This window comes from Bidens hawaiensis, unplaced genomic scaffold, assembly GCF_021521415.1.
Source record: "Bidens hawaiensis isolate Kalapana, Puna unplaced genomic scaffold, B.hawaiensis_p1.1 tig00002477_1, whole genome shotgun sequence".
In the NCBI taxonomy this organism is placed as follows: domain Eukaryota; kingdom Viridiplantae; phylum Streptophyta; class Magnoliopsida; order Asterales; family Asteraceae; genus Bidens; species Bidens hawaiensis.
The window spans coordinates 690,071-707,372 of NW_027491136.1; the positions used below are offsets into that span (position 1 = coordinate 690,071).

Here is a 17,302-nt window from a genome sequence, read left to right on the forward strand (position 1 = left end):
ACGTGTGCCGGCGAAAAAGCGGGGAAGAGTGCCACGGTGGCAATGGCGGTGTTGATAACCGTTGCATGTATTCTTATTCTATCCGCGTTGTACATTATACTCGCCGGAAAAACACGTGGTCATGAACGTGGTTTAAATGATGCTGACGTGGAACTGGGCCCACAATGGGAATCACATTATACCAGAAACTTGAATTGTCAATTGCTGACGTGGCTAGATCCCTGACACCTGGCAATGTGGTGGGCCGAGGCCGGTCTGGTGTTGTGTACCGTGTGATTATGAATATGAATATTCCGATCTCCGTGAAAAGATTCCAATCATCGGAGAGTCACTCCTCCGCTGCTTTCTCGTCGGAAATTGCGACGCTTGCGCGTGTCCGCCACCGGAATATTGTTCGTTTGTTGGGGTGGGCTGCTAACCGGAAGAACAAGTTATTGTTTTATGATTTTTTACCTAATGGTACACTAGGTACATTGTTACATGAAGGTAGTGTAGAGGTGGTGGAGTGGGAAACACGGTTTAAGATCGGTTTGGGGGTGGCGGAAGGGTTGGCGTATTTACACCACGACTGTTCCGTCTGAAATCGGAAGGCTTGAAAACTGAAGAAACACTAAGTGAACCCTGGACAGATTATAGATAATCTGGGGGTTAAGTAATGTTTCCCACGAATGAGATCTAGCTGAGAAGGCTGTTCTTCAGGAGACCTGCAAAACAAACACCGTAAGCTCGTCACTGAGAAGGGGGGGTTCCTCCTTGTGACCACCCTCCGGCGTGAGAATCAGACTAGGTTGCTCTGAATATAAGAGTATATTAAGAGATTGCTAGATAACTGGATAGCAGATGATCTTACCATTCCAAGATGTTGGAGTATTTATAGCCGAAGGTAGGTTTCCAAGCAGGTACAGCCGGTTGAATAGTATTCCTGTTCTACCAACAGTGGATTATGCACAGGCCATACTGGTTGGTGGATAAGTTACGGCCAACAGTAACAAAGTCGGCTGCACTATTCCACCAACTGTAGATTATGCACGTCCCACCTACTGTGGATTATACGCAGGCCATACTGGTTGGTGAATAGGTTACGGCGAACAGTAACACTATTCTACCAACTGTAGGCTACGCACGCCCGTCAGTAAGAGTTGGTGAGTAGGCAGCGGCTAATAGTGACAAACAGTACTAGAGGGTGCTCCTCCTCGTACTGTTGTCGGTGAGCTGTCACCCTGTGATTGGCTCATGGGTTGTTCTGGTCAGATCGTCTGTCCTATCCATACCTTGGTAGGTATAGTACAAAAGATCTTTCAGAATCATACAGACTGGCTCATTTTGGCGGGATTGTTCCCGCCTTGCTCATTCCTTCATGTGACTACTGAATTAGCTATTGCCTTGTGCGTGTAGCCCTGCTGTCTGCGGGTAGCCTTCCCTGATGGCTTGTATCCGCAACTGCGGGAACAGGCGGGGTACTTCACCATTGGGAGGCTTTCCCTGCGTGTACAGCTTGCGTACTGCGCGTAAGGTTCTCTGAGCATGGTGGGTCCTGCGGGAGCAGATGGCCTTTGCGCAGACGTCCCTGTTCAAGGTGAGTCTTGCGGGACCAACTGGGCTCTGCTGGGACCTACCTCTTCAAGTCCCCCCAGTCCAATGTTCTTCTCATGAATGTTTAATAAGGTGAGGTGAACTTTTGGACTTTAAGCAAGGGGTTTTGAAAAGGGTTTTTAGTTTTAAGGTTCTCCGTGGGGATTCTTCCCGCGGGTTTCCTAATGTCACTTGCAAAAATTCCCGATTTTTTTTGCTTGATCTTTGGGTATGATGCGGGTAGGTATGTAACCTTCTCGCAAGTCAGGAGCGTTGAGTCTCACTTGTGTGGATTCTCCTTGAGGTTTTAGTGGTTTTGAACATAGTGATCAATTATGTTTAAACCACCAATTCCATCCTAGAGCCTCAAACAATGTAGTTCTCGACGTTCCCGCTATGCGGGGATGTTATTTCCGTTTCCGCAAGCATTGCCCAGAAGATCCTTCTTGGTTTCAATTCCCTGCGGAGCGCTAGGTATGTGAAGGGTTTTGCCTTAACACTGTACCCGCGCTCGTCTTACGGTTACTTTACTTTCAAGGTATCCCTGGCGTCAATTCCCTGCGGGTGCTAGGTATGTGAAACACTGTACCCGCACCCGTCTTATAGTTACTTTGTTGCCGGGGTATTCTTGGCTTCAATTTCCTGCGGGTGCTAGGTATGTGAAGGGTTTTGCCTTAACACTGTACCCGCATCCGTCTTATGGTTACTTGGTTGCCAAGGTAAGGGGTATTTTCCCGCTTACTTTTGAATCTTTTTGAATTTTGAATTTTGAAATTCGAAAGGTTGGTGAGGATAAGAACAGTCCAAACATCTGAAACGTCGTGCGACGGTTTCTTCTGACTGTGTCAGGACGTGCAGGAAGTTATGGTGACGTGACAGTACATGGTCATTCCAGACGCTTTTTCAGGCGAGTGGGCGCGATTTTTCGGGCGCGTGGCCGCGAAATTTCTGGCACGCGTCCTTTTTACAGCTGTTGCCAGCTTGCTTTTTGCCACGCGTCATAGTTTCATTGCACCCTCGATTTCTCTCTCCTCCGCATTAAATTCACCGCATTAATTGCGATTAGTATATAAAGGGGGAGAGGGTCCTTTTTAATTCACACCTTCACCCTTCTCTTCTTCTTCTTAGCGATTTCCGGCAAATACTCCCCTTTTCAGGCAAGCATTTTCCCGAAATCGCTTTCTTTCTGCAAGATGTCTTCACATGATCTCGAGTCTACCACCGATGACAGGAGTACTGCTGGTGAGTGCCAGTGTGCTCTGCCCGGCGATCAGTACCGGTATGTTGTTAGGAAGTTCATGCTCGATCCTTTCGAGCCTGAGTTTCCTGAACCCTATCAGACCGTGTATGATGCCCCCAGAGGCAAGATCGGGGTTTATGCAGCATTCTTTGTCTATGGGAATCTTAGGTTCCCATTGACAAAGTTTGTTTACCGTGTCCTTGAGAGGCACGGTGTTCATCTGACCGAGTTGCACCCCATGGCGATCGCCAAGATTCGCCATTTCGAGTGGGTGTGCCGGATTCTGGGCATTGAGCCCTATGTGGACCGCCTGATGACCTTCTATACTTGGAGGTGCATCCAGGGGTGGTACACCCTGACAACCCGGATCAAGGGTTTGAAGATTTGCGCGACCGAGCGCAGTCTCCGATCGTGGAAGCGGGAGTTCTTCTACATTTCTGCCCGCGCCATCCCCATTGCCATGAAGTTTAAAAATGGCCAAGCAATTCCGAGCCACCACGCCACCAACTACCAGGAGGCAGAATGGTTTGCAAAGATCTCCCGGGTTCAATCTCCGGTTTACCGGTTTGCGGAGTCCGGGATGGTGATGCTGGGGATGAGCCGGGTATGGAAGGAGGCGTCTCAGGTTCCCATCCTTCTCGAATACGGTTTGAACTCTACTCCTTATGGTATGTCTTGTCTTTCTTGCTGATATGAGTTTGTCTTCTAACTGTTTCTTTTCTTTCAGAGGGGAACAATTTATAGTCGCTCCTGTACCCGCGGGAAGCTGACGATCCTGTGCGGGTGGGTACTCGTGCTCTTGACGAGAACGAGTTGCCCATCCTGGAGCAAACAGCGGATCGGTTTGTGGAGGTCTATCCGCTGGGCCACGAGATCCTGAGCCACCGGCGGCCAGGTAAGGCGTTATTCTTTCCTCCACCCCTCAGTGCTGTACCCGCTGCTGGAATTCCTTACACCCTGTCTTCTTCTGAGGAATCCGCAGATGGTCCTCCGTTAGTGCGGAAGAAGAGGGCTGCCGGCAGGAAAGGGAAGGAGAAGGCGGCCTCCACAGCCGACCAGTGCTCCTATCTGACACTGAGTCAGATAGTGAAGAGGTGGCGGGGAACCCCGGTGGTGAGAAGACCACTGTTCCGGAGGCTACGGCTGTTACCTCCGGAGAACCAATGACGACGACGGTGACCGGCATCAAGAGACCGGCTCCATCGGGTTCGTCCCCGCCCGTCCGTACATTCAAGCTCAAGAAAACCCGTAAGTACGACTCTCTTAGCTTTTATCTTCGTAGTTTAATCTTCAAGTCTTTTTAACACTTTTCTTCTATATGCAGGTGTGGATGTTGGCGCATTCCAGGGTGAGGGGCCGAGTACAACCTCTCCGCCAATGACGGTAGGCTTGGTCAGCCTACCTGAGGCGTCGACCCAGGCGCCTGCGCCTGCTTCCGCTGGTTCAGTTGCTCATTCTGAGCCGACTGTTCCAGCCGAGATGACGTCACCGCCGGCTGTGAGTGCGATTTTTACAGCATCCTTCACAGAGCCGGCGGTTACTTTTGCTGCTGAATCTTCGGCGGCGACCGCGGCGGACCCCATGCCTCCGCCATCATCTGCGGCGGAAACCATGCCGCCCCCGCCATCGGCCTCGACGGCCGAACCTTCAGGTACGCGCGGGGCTTCTTGCCATTCTTTGTTACCTTCCCATCTGCCTGACCTTTTGGATGGATTTCCTTTAGGCTCAGGTGATGGGTTCGGTGGTTATCGGCCTGTGATCGACCCTACAGGTGCGTAGGGTTCTTTTGGCCTTTTTGTATTTTTTATCATCTTTTCCTAACTGCTTTGTTTCTTTTGCAGTGTCGGATTCCAATGAAGTGTATGTTCCAAGATGGAACATACGCCGAGGAACAACCCTCCGTACCCCTGTGGAGTGCGTGGAATGGGCTCGCCACGCTGCTCCCCATGGTGCGTTGTGGGAAGCCATGGCTAGCTACCAGGAGGGTAGGCTAACCAACGAGCTTCGGGTTCTCCAAGCCCGGATGCAGCCGCGCGTCGAGCTGCTTTGTCGTGAAAACGACAAGTTGAAAGCAGCTCGCGCCAAAGAATTATCTCAAGCGCGGGCTCTTCGGGAGGAGAACCAAAAGCTGTCCGCAGCTTTTACGGAGAAGGAGAAGGCCTTCAAGGCCCTCGAGGTTGAGGTTCAAGCGCGACTCGAGGCCCGCTCCAAGGCTGCCCAAGCTGTTAACGAACAGCTGCGGCTAGCTAAGGAGACTGCGAGGAACGCGACCGAGAGGGCCACCAAGGCTGAGGCCGTTGCTGAGCCTTTACACATGGAGAACGAGGAGCTCAAGGCCAAATTAGAGGCTCTCCAACGCGCTCATGATGCCTTGGCGATGGAAGATGCCAAGAAGCTCCAGGAGATCTTGGACCAGAGGGGCGTGCTTGACCATACCGAGCTGAAGCTTAAGGGCGTCGAAGAGGCTGCCGCAAAGGAAGTTCTACTTGCCAACCTTAACAAAAGCGAAGCCGAACGCGCCTGCACCCAAGCTCAAGCCGCCCTTAAAGAAGCTCTGGTTGCCAAGGAATGGCTTCTTCGAGAAGCGTTGTCTCAGGTATGTCTATCTTCATGTCTTCACGCTTTTCTTTGTAGATAGGGTGCTGACACTTGTATATTTTCTTATGTAGGTTGTGCATCGGGTCTTCTCAGAGACATCCTACGACGATGCAATGAGCGCAGCCCTCAACGCTTCTCACGAGGATGGGGAACGGGTGGGCTTTCTGCTTGGTCTAGGGTTTGTTGAGAAAGGCGTCCCGCCATCCAACTTCCCTTTGTACAATGTAGATACCGAAGCCATATATGACCAAGCAGTAAATCAATACGCCGCCTTCCCGCATCCGGTGGTGGAGAAGGTGAATGAAATTGCTGCTGCTGATGACGGGCTACCTATCCTTAAGGCTTACCTTGAACAGCCACGCTCTACTGACGGCGCTGGTCCAAGTGGAAGTGGCCCTGAAGCCTGATCCTGAAGATCCCTTCCCGCTACTAGGATAGATTTAGTTTGTATAGATTTACTTTCTTGTAGGCGGGTAGTTACCCGGTCATTCTTGTAACGAATATTTATGAAATGTAAATCTTTGCGCGGCTAAGACCGCTTGATTCATTGGATTCCTTGCTTTATAAACGTTATATGACTTACATACTTAAGTTTAAATTAGCAATTTTCCAAGTGTTTAGAATAAGTTATCCTTTGAACGTGGTAGATAGGTGTGAAGTTTTGTTTCCTCTTCCGTGATTGTGCGGGTAGGACCGTCACTTGCACGTAGTAGGATGGCTAAACTTTACCATCTGACCTGCGTGTAGGTTTACCTTATTTGAGGATAAGTTAACCTTTGAACGTGGTAGATAATAGGTGTGAAGTTTTGCTTCCTCTTTCGTGATTGTGCGGGTATGACCGTCACTTGCACTTAGTAGGATGGTTAAACTTTACCCATATCTGACCTGCGTGTAGGTTTTCCTCATTTTTTTTTTTTTTAGGATAACCTTTGAACGTGGTAGATGATAGGTTGAAGTTTTGCTTCCTTGTTCGTGATTGTGCGGGTAAGACCGTCACTTGCACTTACAAGGGTGGCTAAACTTTACTTACATCATACCTGCGTGTAGGTTTCCCTTATTTTTAACGTTGTGTTTATGCGGGTTTTGCCGCCTTCCACACGTAACGACTTACTTCTTCCCGTTTATGCGGTAAATACCGACCAGTGGGAAGTTCATAAGTATAAAGGTAAACATATTATGAAAGGAGAATCATTTCCATTAGAAGTGGCTCTAGGCCTTTTCTTTACAAGTTTTGGAATTGATCTACATATAACATTTGCGTAATTGAGCTCCATTCCATGTTCTTGGGATGGGAGTGCCATCGAGCCTTTCGAGCCGGTATGCGCCCTTTCCCAGGACTTCTTTGATAATGTATGGCCCTTCCCAAACCGGGGCCAGCTTTCCCGGGCGCTCTTGGTTTGAAGCCTCGTTGTTACGCAGTATGTAGTCTCCTATCTTGAAGTTGCAGAGTTTTACCCGCGTGTTGTAGTACTTTTGCATTTGTCGTTTGTAGTTCTCTTCACGCACTGCGGCTAAGTCTCTGCGTTCCTCGGTTAGCATAAGATCCAACCGTCTTTCCGCATCATTGTCTTCTGGCTGAATCAAGACTCTTGGTGAGGGTAGACCAATTTCGACCGGGACCATGGCTTCAGTGCCATAAGTGAGGCTGAACGGGGTTTCTCCCGTACTGGCCTTCTTCAGCGTTCTGTTTGCCCAAAGGACGTGCGGAAGCTCGTCCACCCAGCCGGATCTGTGTTCCAATAGTCTCTTCTTGATGCCTTCGACGATACTCTTATTTGCTCTTTCCACCTCACCATTACCTTGCGGGTGTGCCACTGAGGTAAAGGTGTGGGTGATTTGAAGTTCTTTTAGCCACTGCTGTAGCTTCTTGTCTGCAAAGTTGGTGCCGTTATCGCTCACCAAATTATGTGGAAGTCCAAAACGACAAATAATAAATTCCCAAATAAATTTTTTGATATGTTTCGCGGTTGTTTGGGCTAAAGGTTTTGCTTCTATCCACTTGGTGAAGTAGTCGATGGCTACCACTAGGAACTGAACATTTCCTGCTGCTGTAGGAAATGGGCCTGTCACATCGATGACCCACTTCTGAAATGGGCATGAAGAAGTGACTGGGACAAGTTCATTCTTCGGGCGGTGCGTGTTGGGTGCGTAAAGCTGGCAAGACCTGCATTTTCTGATGTATGCCAGTGCATCCGTATGCATCCCCGGCCAAAAGTATCCCGCGTTGTTTAGCTTGGCTACAACAGCGCGAGGACCTGCGTGTACTCCACGGATGCCTTCGTGTACCTCCCTTAGGAGGTAGTCAGCATCTTGGTTGTCCACGCATCTCAAGAGTGGGCCAAGAAAGTTACGTCTGTAAAGGATGTCATTGACGAGCTGATAATTCAGTGCTTTACAGCGTAGTTTTCTTGCCTGTGTTTTTTATTCTGGTAGTATTCCTGCTGCAAGGTAATTTATTATTGGTGTCATCCACGTTTCTGTACCAGTTTGGATGACACAAATTTCCTTGTGCGGGACTGATGGTGCTTCGAGGAGTTCAATGCGGATGTCCTTTCCCAAGTGGGTGAAGGCTAGTGATGCAAGCTTGCTTAACGCATCCGCAGATTTGTTTTCGCTGCGCTTGACGTGTATGACTTTACAATCACTAAAATCACGCATAAGGGTTTTTGCCTGGGCGAGGTACAGGGCCATTGTGTCGTTCACAGCCGTGTACGTCCCATTTATTTGGTTGGCCACCAGCATGGAATCCACGTGGGCTTCCAAGTTTTTCACTCCCATCTTACGCGCAATTCTCAAACCGGCCAAGAATGCTTCATATTCGGCTTCGTTATTCGTACTTGGAAAATCCAACCGAATAGCGTAAGTATATTCTTGGCCTGCTGGGTTGGTTAATTTTAACCCTGCGCCTGAACCCTCGTTACTGGCTGCTCCATCAGTGTAGAGTCGCCAGACATCATTGATGTCCTGTGCTGGGGAGGGTTGAGCCTCCTCCTGGCACTCTTTCTCCCGCGAAGCGGGGACTTCTGCAATAAAATCGGCCAGGACCTGGCCCTTTATGGCTGGTCTTGGCTTGTACTTAATTGCATATTCTCCCAATTCAATTGCCCATTTGGCTAGACGTCCCGATAATTCGGGTTTGCCTAGAACGTTTGAGAGTTTGAAGTTGGTGAGAATGGTGATTGGGTGGCCCTGGAAATATCGTCTTAACCTGCGTGAAGCGTGTATGAGTGCTAAGACCAATTTTTCGAGGGTAGAGTACCGGGTTTCTACGTCTGTTAGTACACGGCTAACATAATAGATTGGCATCTGGATGCCTTTTCGTTCTATTAGCAGGACTGCTCCGGTTGCTCTATCTGTTGCGGAAAGGTATAGGATTAACTCCTCTCCCGCTTGTGGTGCTGTAAGTGTTGGGAGTTCGATCAGGCGTGACCGAATCTCCTGAAAAGCTGCTTCCGCTTCTGGTGTCCAGCGGAAGTGCGTTTTCTTTAAGCAGTTTCTCAATGTTGACACGAAAGGAAACGACTTATCCGCATGGTTTGCCAAAAAGCGATTAAGTGCGACTAGTCGTCCATTCAGTGTCTGAGCCTGTTTGATGGTGGTAGGTGATTCCATTTTAATAATGGCTTCGACCTTTTCAGGGTTCGCTCTGAAGCCATCTTTAGTAACAATGACTCCCAAGAACTTCCCTTCTTCCATCCCAAATGAACACTTGCTCGGGTTGAGCTTCATGTTTATCTTTCTGAGCGTGTTGAAAGTTTCTTCAATGTCTTTCAACATCGCTTCTGGCTCGGGGCTTTTGATGACCAAATCATCCATATAGACTTCCAAGTTTCTCCCGATTTGGGCATGAAACTCTTTGTCCATCAGTCGTTGGTACGTGGACCCTGCATTCTTAAGTCCGAATGGCATCATTTTATAACAAAATGTACCATCGGGCGTCCGAAATGCGGTTTTGTCCTGATCATCTACGGCCATGTGGATTTGATGGTACCCCTTATACGCATCCAAGAAGCATTTAAGGCGAAATGGTACCAACGAATCCACCTTAAGATCAATTTCTGGTAACGGATAACAATCTTTGGGGCATGCTTTGTTCAAATCTTTGAAATCTATGCACATGCGCCATTGTTTGTCATTCTTCGGTACCATTACGGGATTTGCAACCCATGTTTGATATCTGCTAACGCGTACGATGCCTGCATCAAGGAGTTCCTTGACTTGGGTTCTACACGCGTTAGTTTGTTCAGGCCCCATTACTCTGCGCTTTTGTACGACTGGCGTAACAGCCGGATCGCACTTGAACTTATGCTCCGCCTTACTTCTGGGTACACCAGTCATGTCAGCTGGTGCCCACGCAAAGATGTCAGCGTTTTTCTGCAGTAAGCGTTTGAGTAAGGTGCGGGTGGGATCAACGATTGTTGGTCCAATGGTAACGGCCTGGTCGGGGTATTTGCCATTGAAGGCCCATTTTTCCGGTTCGGTGATGGTTGGTTTAGCCATTTTGGGTTTGGGTTTAGATGAGACAGATGCGATGCATACCTGGGGAATGCCAGTGATCATCGCCACACCCTCAGCTGTTGGCCATCCCATCATGCCGTGGACTGAAGATACCACGGCGTTGAATCTTGCCATCCCGTCTCTCCCGAAGAGGATGTCGTACGTGTGGTGTGGCTTCCTCATCACGACAAAGTTCACATCCTCTGTGCGGGAGTGTTTTCCATCTGTAAGAGTGACGGGGAAAGATAGGATACCCAGGGGGGTTTCTGTACTGCCGTCAAACCCTTCCATTGAAGCGTAGACCGTTTCCAGGCGTTCTTTGTCTTCATCATCCAGCTTGTCAAAGAACTGTCTATACATCACTGTTGACGAAGCGCCGTTGTCAACAAGAGTGCGGGAAGTGATGTAATGCCCCAGCTGGCTTTTGATGACGATGGGGCCTTCTTTGCTGGGGCCTCCTGGCACTCGCGGGAAGCGCACCTCAGCTTCCTTCCACGCGCATGGTTCTGTCATTCGTTTTTTTCTTCCTCCGACCTTGCCATGAACCATGTTGATGCTGATGTCGACGGGCTTTCGTCCGTTACCTCTGTACCGGTTGTCATTCCTTCCTCCCTTCCTGATTGATGCCACGAGATGTGCAAGTCTTCCATCCTTGACAAATGTCTCAATAATATCCTTCAAGGATGTGCACTCTTCAGTACCATGACCCTTTGTCCCGTGGAAATCACAGGATTTGCTTTGATCCGCATTAGGTTTCTGCCGGATCAATGGGGCTTTTGGCCATGGCAATTTTTCCGTGGCAAATATCTCCGTGACGCTCTTCGTGAGTGGCGTCCACCGGTGTTTTCGGTTTGAAGGGTGTGTGTTGTCCCTTCCGCCAACAAGAGGGCGAGAGCTGGATGAGGTGTCAAAGTTTATCCTTGACTGCCAAATACCTAGCCTCCTCTTTTTGTTCTGCCGGGCGATCCGGACATTGTTCTCTCTTGTCCTCTGCGTGTAGAGGTGTGTACTCTGGGGAAGATCCCTTCCCAGTTGCTTTTCCGTCTCGGCAAAGCGTTTTGCCGCCGTCATGATGGCATCCCAAGTTGATGGCATGCCATCCTTACCCGTCAATGTGCGGATAAGTTCTGGGTATTCGGCGCCTTGGATGAAGGCGGCGCGAACCAGATCCTCACTTATGTTGCCGAGACTTAGCTTTTTGGAGTTGAAGCGAGTGATGAAGTCTAGTAAAGATTCATCCTCCTCTCTCACGCAGTTGAGGATCGTCCACTGCTCTTCAGTGTACTTCCTCTGTTGGCTGAAGTGCTGGCTGAACTTGTTCTGAAAGTCCGCCCAGTCATATATGTGGTGGATCGGTAAACGATCGAACCATGCCCTGGCCGCTCCGACCAGAGTCATCTGGAACATGTAGCACCACGTGGGTTCCGTCCAGTTGCTGACGGTAGCCCCCGCAATGAACCTGTTCAAATGGTCGTCTGGGTCGGATAGACCATCATAAGTGCCAATGTTGGACATTTGTTTGGCACTTCTCGGGGCGATTGCTTCCGCAATGTCCCTTGCGAATTTTGACTTTCCTGCATTTGTAGCAGTTGGTCTAAAGGTTTTGGAGAAGTCACGCGGGTTTCTCTCCGCGATTGGTTTAAAAGCTTCCCCAAAATTCCTTTTTGGTTGGACGTCCGTTTCCTTACGCTTCCCTTTCGCCTTATGGCGAGGGTTTGCGTCGGTATCGGACTCCAACTCGTCGTCCGAGTACTCGCAGTCACTGCTCATATTGAGGTGTTGGCGAGTACTGGCGAATTCGTCAGCCTGTTGAGCTGAACGCAAGCGTTCATCCAATTCGGCTTGGAATTCTCTTTGCCGTGCTTCGGCCCACGCCTTCACTTGATCTAGTGTTTGGCGAGGGACCCTCGTTCGTTTTTCCAGCTGGGTATCGGTGAACCCCAGTGGAATATTTACTGCACTTGCCCCGGCTTGGGTAGTCGGGGTAGTGTTCGTAAGGATTGTATAACCGCCGGTGTTCCCCCCAGTTGCTGGGGTTGTTACCGGGGTTTCCTGGTCGGTTACTGGCCTTTGGACTGGAGTAACGTTAACCATTTCTTCAGAAATTGTGAAAAAACTAAAATAGTTCTAGCTTTTATGCACGGATGGCGCCAATGAAGAAACACTAAGTGAACCCTGGACAGATTATAGATAATCTGGGGGTTAAGTAATGTTTCCCACGAATGAGATCTAGCTGAGAAGGCTGTTCTTCAGGAGACCTGCAAAACAAACACCGTAAGCTCGTCACTGAGAAGGGGGGGTTCCTCCTTGTGACCACCCTCCGGCGTGAGAATCAGACTAGGTTGCTCTGAATATAAGAGTATATTAAGAGATTGCTAGATAACTGGATAGCAGATGATCTTACCATTCCAAGATGTTGGAGTATTTATAGCCGAAGGTAGGTTTCCAAGCAGGTACAGCCGGCTGAATAGTATTCCTGTTCTACCAACAGTGGATTATGCACAGGCCATACTGGTTGGTGGATAAGTTACGGCCAACAGTAACAAAGTCGGCTGCACTATTCCACCAACTGTAGATTATGCACGTCCCACCTACTGTGGATTATACGCAGGCCATACTGGTTGGTGAATAGGTTACGGCGAACAGTAACACTATTCTACCAACTGTAGGCTACGCACGCCCGTCAGTAAGAGTTGGTGAGTAGGCAGCGGCTAATAGTGACAAACAGTACTAGAGGGTGCTCCTCCTCGTACTGTTGTCGGTGAGCTGTCACCCTGTGATTGGCTCATGGGTTGTTCTGGTCAGATCGTCTGTCCTATCCATACCTTGGTAGGTATAGTACAAAAGATCTTTCAGAATCATACAGACTGGCTCATTTTGGCGGGATTGTTCCCGCCTTGCTCATTCCTTCATGTGACTACTAAATTAGCTATTGCCTTGTGCGTGTAGCCCTGCTGTCTGCGGGTAGCCTTCCCTGATGGCTTGTATCCGCAACTGCGGGAACAGGCGGGGTACTTCACCATTGGGAGGCTTTCCCTGCGTGTACAGCTTGCGTACTGCGCGTAAGGTTCTCTGAGCATGGTGGGTCCTGCGGGAGCAGATGGCCTTTGCGCAGACGTCCCTGTTCAAGGTGAGTCTTGCGGGACCAACTGGGCTCTGCTGGGACCTACCTCTTCAAAAACCTAACTTTTTTATTCTTATGGCAGAATCGTATTCAAGGTGCAATACCTAATTCCATTTCGAATTGTCTAAAACTTGAAGCAATTGATTTGTCACAGAATTTGTTAACCGGACCAATTCCGAAAGGTCTGTTTAATTTACAAAACCTGAATAAGTTATTATTGTTAGGTAACGGTTTATTAGGTCAAATACCTGATGAGATCGTTAACTGCTCGTCATTGATCCGGTTTCGCGCCAATAATAATAAGCTTATCGGATCCATTCCGATTCAAATTGGTAGTTTGACGAATTTAAACTTCCTCGATCTCGGATCCAATAGGCTGACCGGAGTCATTCCGCCGGAGATATCTGGCTGCCGGAATTTGACGTTTCTAGATGTGCATTCCAATTCGATCACCGGAACCCTACCGGAGAGCTTAAACGACATTGTATCTCTCCAGCTCATTGACGTGTCCGACAATCTAATCGGAGGCTCATTGAATCATAACACAGGATCACTGATTTCACTGAATAAGCTTGTGTTACGTAATAACCGATTCTCCGGTAAAATTCCGGTGGAAATCGGTTCGTGCGTCAGCCTTCAGTTACTTGATCTTAGCAGTAACGGATTCTCCGGTGAAATTCCGGCGAGTTTAGGCAAGCTTCCGGCATTGGAGATTGCTCTGAATCTCAGCTGTAACAAACTCTCCGGCGGAATACCGCCGGAGTTTACAGCATTAGATAAACTCGCGGTACTAGATCTATCCTACAACCAGCTAACTGGAAACCTTCAAAATCTCGTCGACCTTGAAAATCTCGTTTGCCTTAATATCTCGCACAACGATTTCACAGGTCACGTGCCGGACACGCGTTTCTTCTCCAAATTACCACCAAGCGTGTTATCTAACAACCCTAAGTTATGTTTGGCGGGTGACACGTGTGCCGGCGAAAAAGCGGGGAAGAGTGCCACGGTGGCAATGGCGGTGTTGATAACCGTTGCATGTATTCTTATTCTATCCGCGTTGTACATTATACTCGCCGGAAAAACACGTGGTCATGAACGTGGTTTAAATGATGCTGACGTGGAACTGGGCCCACAATGGGAATCACATTATACCAGAAACTTGAATTGTCAATTGCTGACGTGGCTAGATCCCTGACACCTGGCAATGTGGTGGGCCGAGGCCGGTCTGGTGTTGTGTACCGTGTGATTATGAATATGAATATTCCGATCGCCGTGAAAAGATTCCAATCATCGGAGAGTCACTCCTCCGCTGCTTTCTCGTCGGAAATTGCGACGCTTGCGCGTGTCCGCCACCGGAATATTGTTTGTTTGTTGGGGTGGGCTGCTAACCGGAAGAACAAGTTATTGTTTTATGATTTTTTACCTAATGGTACACTAGGTACATTGTTACATGAAGGTAGTGTAGAGGTGGTGGAGTGGGAAACACGGTTTAAGATCGGTTTGGGGGTGGCGGAAGGGTTGGCGTATTTACACCACGACTGTGTGCCGCCCATCATCCACCGCGATGTGAAGGCAGAGAACATATTATTAGGTGATTGGAATGATGCTTGTTTAGCAGATTTTGGGCTTGCAAGATTGGTGAATGATGACAATACCTCATTTTTTATGAAACCTCAATTTGCGGGTACATATGGTTACATGGCTCCAGGTAAGATGTCTAAGATTAAGCATCAACTTAACCCGAACATATTTAAATTGTGTAACTTGAACACAACTTGTGTAACCATTTATATTAAGAGTTAAACAGGTTGCACTATTTGGTTGTAAACATGTTAAAAGAATATCATAATTCATAAACGAGTATAAATGGACTAACAAGTTGTACATATATTTACTTTTTAAGGTTTAGGGTTGTAATAAATATGTTTAACGGCTTAACTTTATAAAATAACCTTTCAAAGTTAAAATTTTTGTTTTAATTTTAAATGGGTTTACGGATCAGCATGTTTTATAAAGGAGTTAATAATTATTTGTGCTTGCAGAATATTCTAGCATGCAGAAAGTTACAGAAAAGAGTGACATTTATAGTTACGGGGTGGTTTTGTTAGAGATAATAACAAGAAAAAAACCTGTTAACGAGTCGCTTCCCAAAGAGCAACATGTTATCCAATGGGTTCGAGATCACCTCAAGAATAAGAAAGACCCGGTACAAATAATAGACCAAAAGTTACATGGCAATCCCGACTCACAAATACAAGAAATGTTGCAAGCCCTAGGAATAGCCCTTTTGTGTACTAGTAATCGGCCTGAAGACCGGCCCACAATGAAAGAAGTGGTAGCATTATTAAGAGAGATTAGACACGAAACCACAACTAATGAATCTCATAAAGAGGCCAACGATCCACCAAAATATTCAAACGTTTGTAGTTTGTATTTGCAATCATCGGTAACCACGGATCGGCTAGGCATTCAAGGTTCATCAAATTGCTCCCTTGCTTACTCATCCTAATCCCGATTCTGGTGACAATAAATTTATAGGGTTTGTTGATAAATTAGCAATTTAGCATTGTAAAAATGTTAAAAGGAAAGTGTTTTTTGTTTTTTAATTTATATTTTATTATTTTTGTAACTTTTAGAAACTAAATCTACAGAACTCGATGTGAATGGGATAGATGGCCTTCTATTAGAATTTAATCATTGGAGTGGATATTATTGTGGATTGATGCTAACTTGAGAGGAGAAATTGTCTCTTATAATAGAGTCATATCATATCCCAATCTAACTTTTTAAATAATTTTGAAAGCTTATATTTTATTTGCTTCTTTTTTTATACTTTGTTTTTATTTTTAATTTGTATGGGCATTATTGATAATTATGTAACACCAATGATTGTAACATTCTTGAATTATTGGCAAATGAAATATAACGCAACTAACAAATGTGTTTAGTAGGATGTTGATGATAATGATGGATACTCACACTGACTTATCACTAGGCTTTCCGGCATAATTCGTTACCCTTTGTTCCCCAAGTTTCAAATGTGGGATCTTAAGGACACAAAGACTAACACATTTGGGCTTGAAATGTAGTTAAGATACAGATGTCTTTTAAAATTCTGAATGTTTCTTCATCAATGTTGGTGATTGTTTATACATATAGCTACATAAAATGTACAAATTATTTCTAATGCTCAAGTGTGCAACAAACATTGGTCTTGATTTTAAAACAAAGAATAAAAAACGAACAAAGAGGTCAAAGTTAATACATGACTCTATTGATTGGTTGAGTCAAAAGAATAACGTCTTTTTAAGGGAAGTATAACATTAATTTGTATTGATCCAAGGACAATTTTTTCTGTTCACAAAACACTTTAGGGTATTGATTGACATTCATATATTCTGTCTACTTCCTTAGCTTCATGCACCGAACTTATCAACAGGACCCATGCCATGTGAATTTAAAATGCATAAGTCATATATAATTAAAGTAAAAACAAATGTATCAACATAAGTACATCGTATAAACCCTCGTACCTAAAATCAATTGCAATTTTCATAGCCTTACTAACAAATGTCGAGTTTTCTTTTTTATATTGTCTCAAACTTATGTTTCTTTCTTGATACGTATACCAAAACAATGATTCAAGAATGGAACGTAAATTTGAGATGTCATTAAAAAGATAAAACAAATTTTTTTTTAACCACCAGTCATATCTACATCTCTGATCGTGATCAAACTCGTTGTGAATCATCAAATTCCAAGATTGTAAGTACAATATTGTACTATATTTTCATTGTAATCGGCTCATCAGCGGATCTAACCTTATAGGATGAGGGACTAGGCCTTCGACCTTCGTACGCACAATAAAATGTCTAGTTTTTTACTACAAGTATATTTGGGCTAGGGTCACACATAGAAAGTAGAAACTAATCATCATTTTGGTAATCCTACAATCTTCACAATATTTACTATGTTTAAACTTTAAATGTATTTTCTTTTATTTATAGATTTTAGTTTATTTTCATTTATTTCTTTTTTGTATTAACTATTCTTTTATTACATATAAAAGATTAAAAAAAAAATTTAAGGGAAGTCCTATTTCTAACCGGACCCAAATTTGAGTCACTCAAATTTGACCCAACCCAATTTTCATGAGGCTATGATTAGAAAAGCCCATTTCAGATATCCAGTCCAGCAAGAGCCAACCCAATGAGCACGAGCCGCCGCTAAAATTAAGCAACCAGAACTTATTTTTCTAAGACCCAACCCAA

The 17,302-nt window shown here is 46.3% G+C and overlaps 1 pseudogene; it reads left to right on the forward strand.

Moving 5' to 3' along the window:
* The first annotated feature begins 284 nt into the window (after positions 1 to 284).
* On the forward strand, positions 285 to 15,595 carry LOC143619505 (leucine-rich repeat receptor-like serine/threonine-protein kinase RGI4; annotated as a pseudogene).
* The last annotated feature ends 1,707 nt before the right edge of the window (positions 15,596 to 17,302 follow it).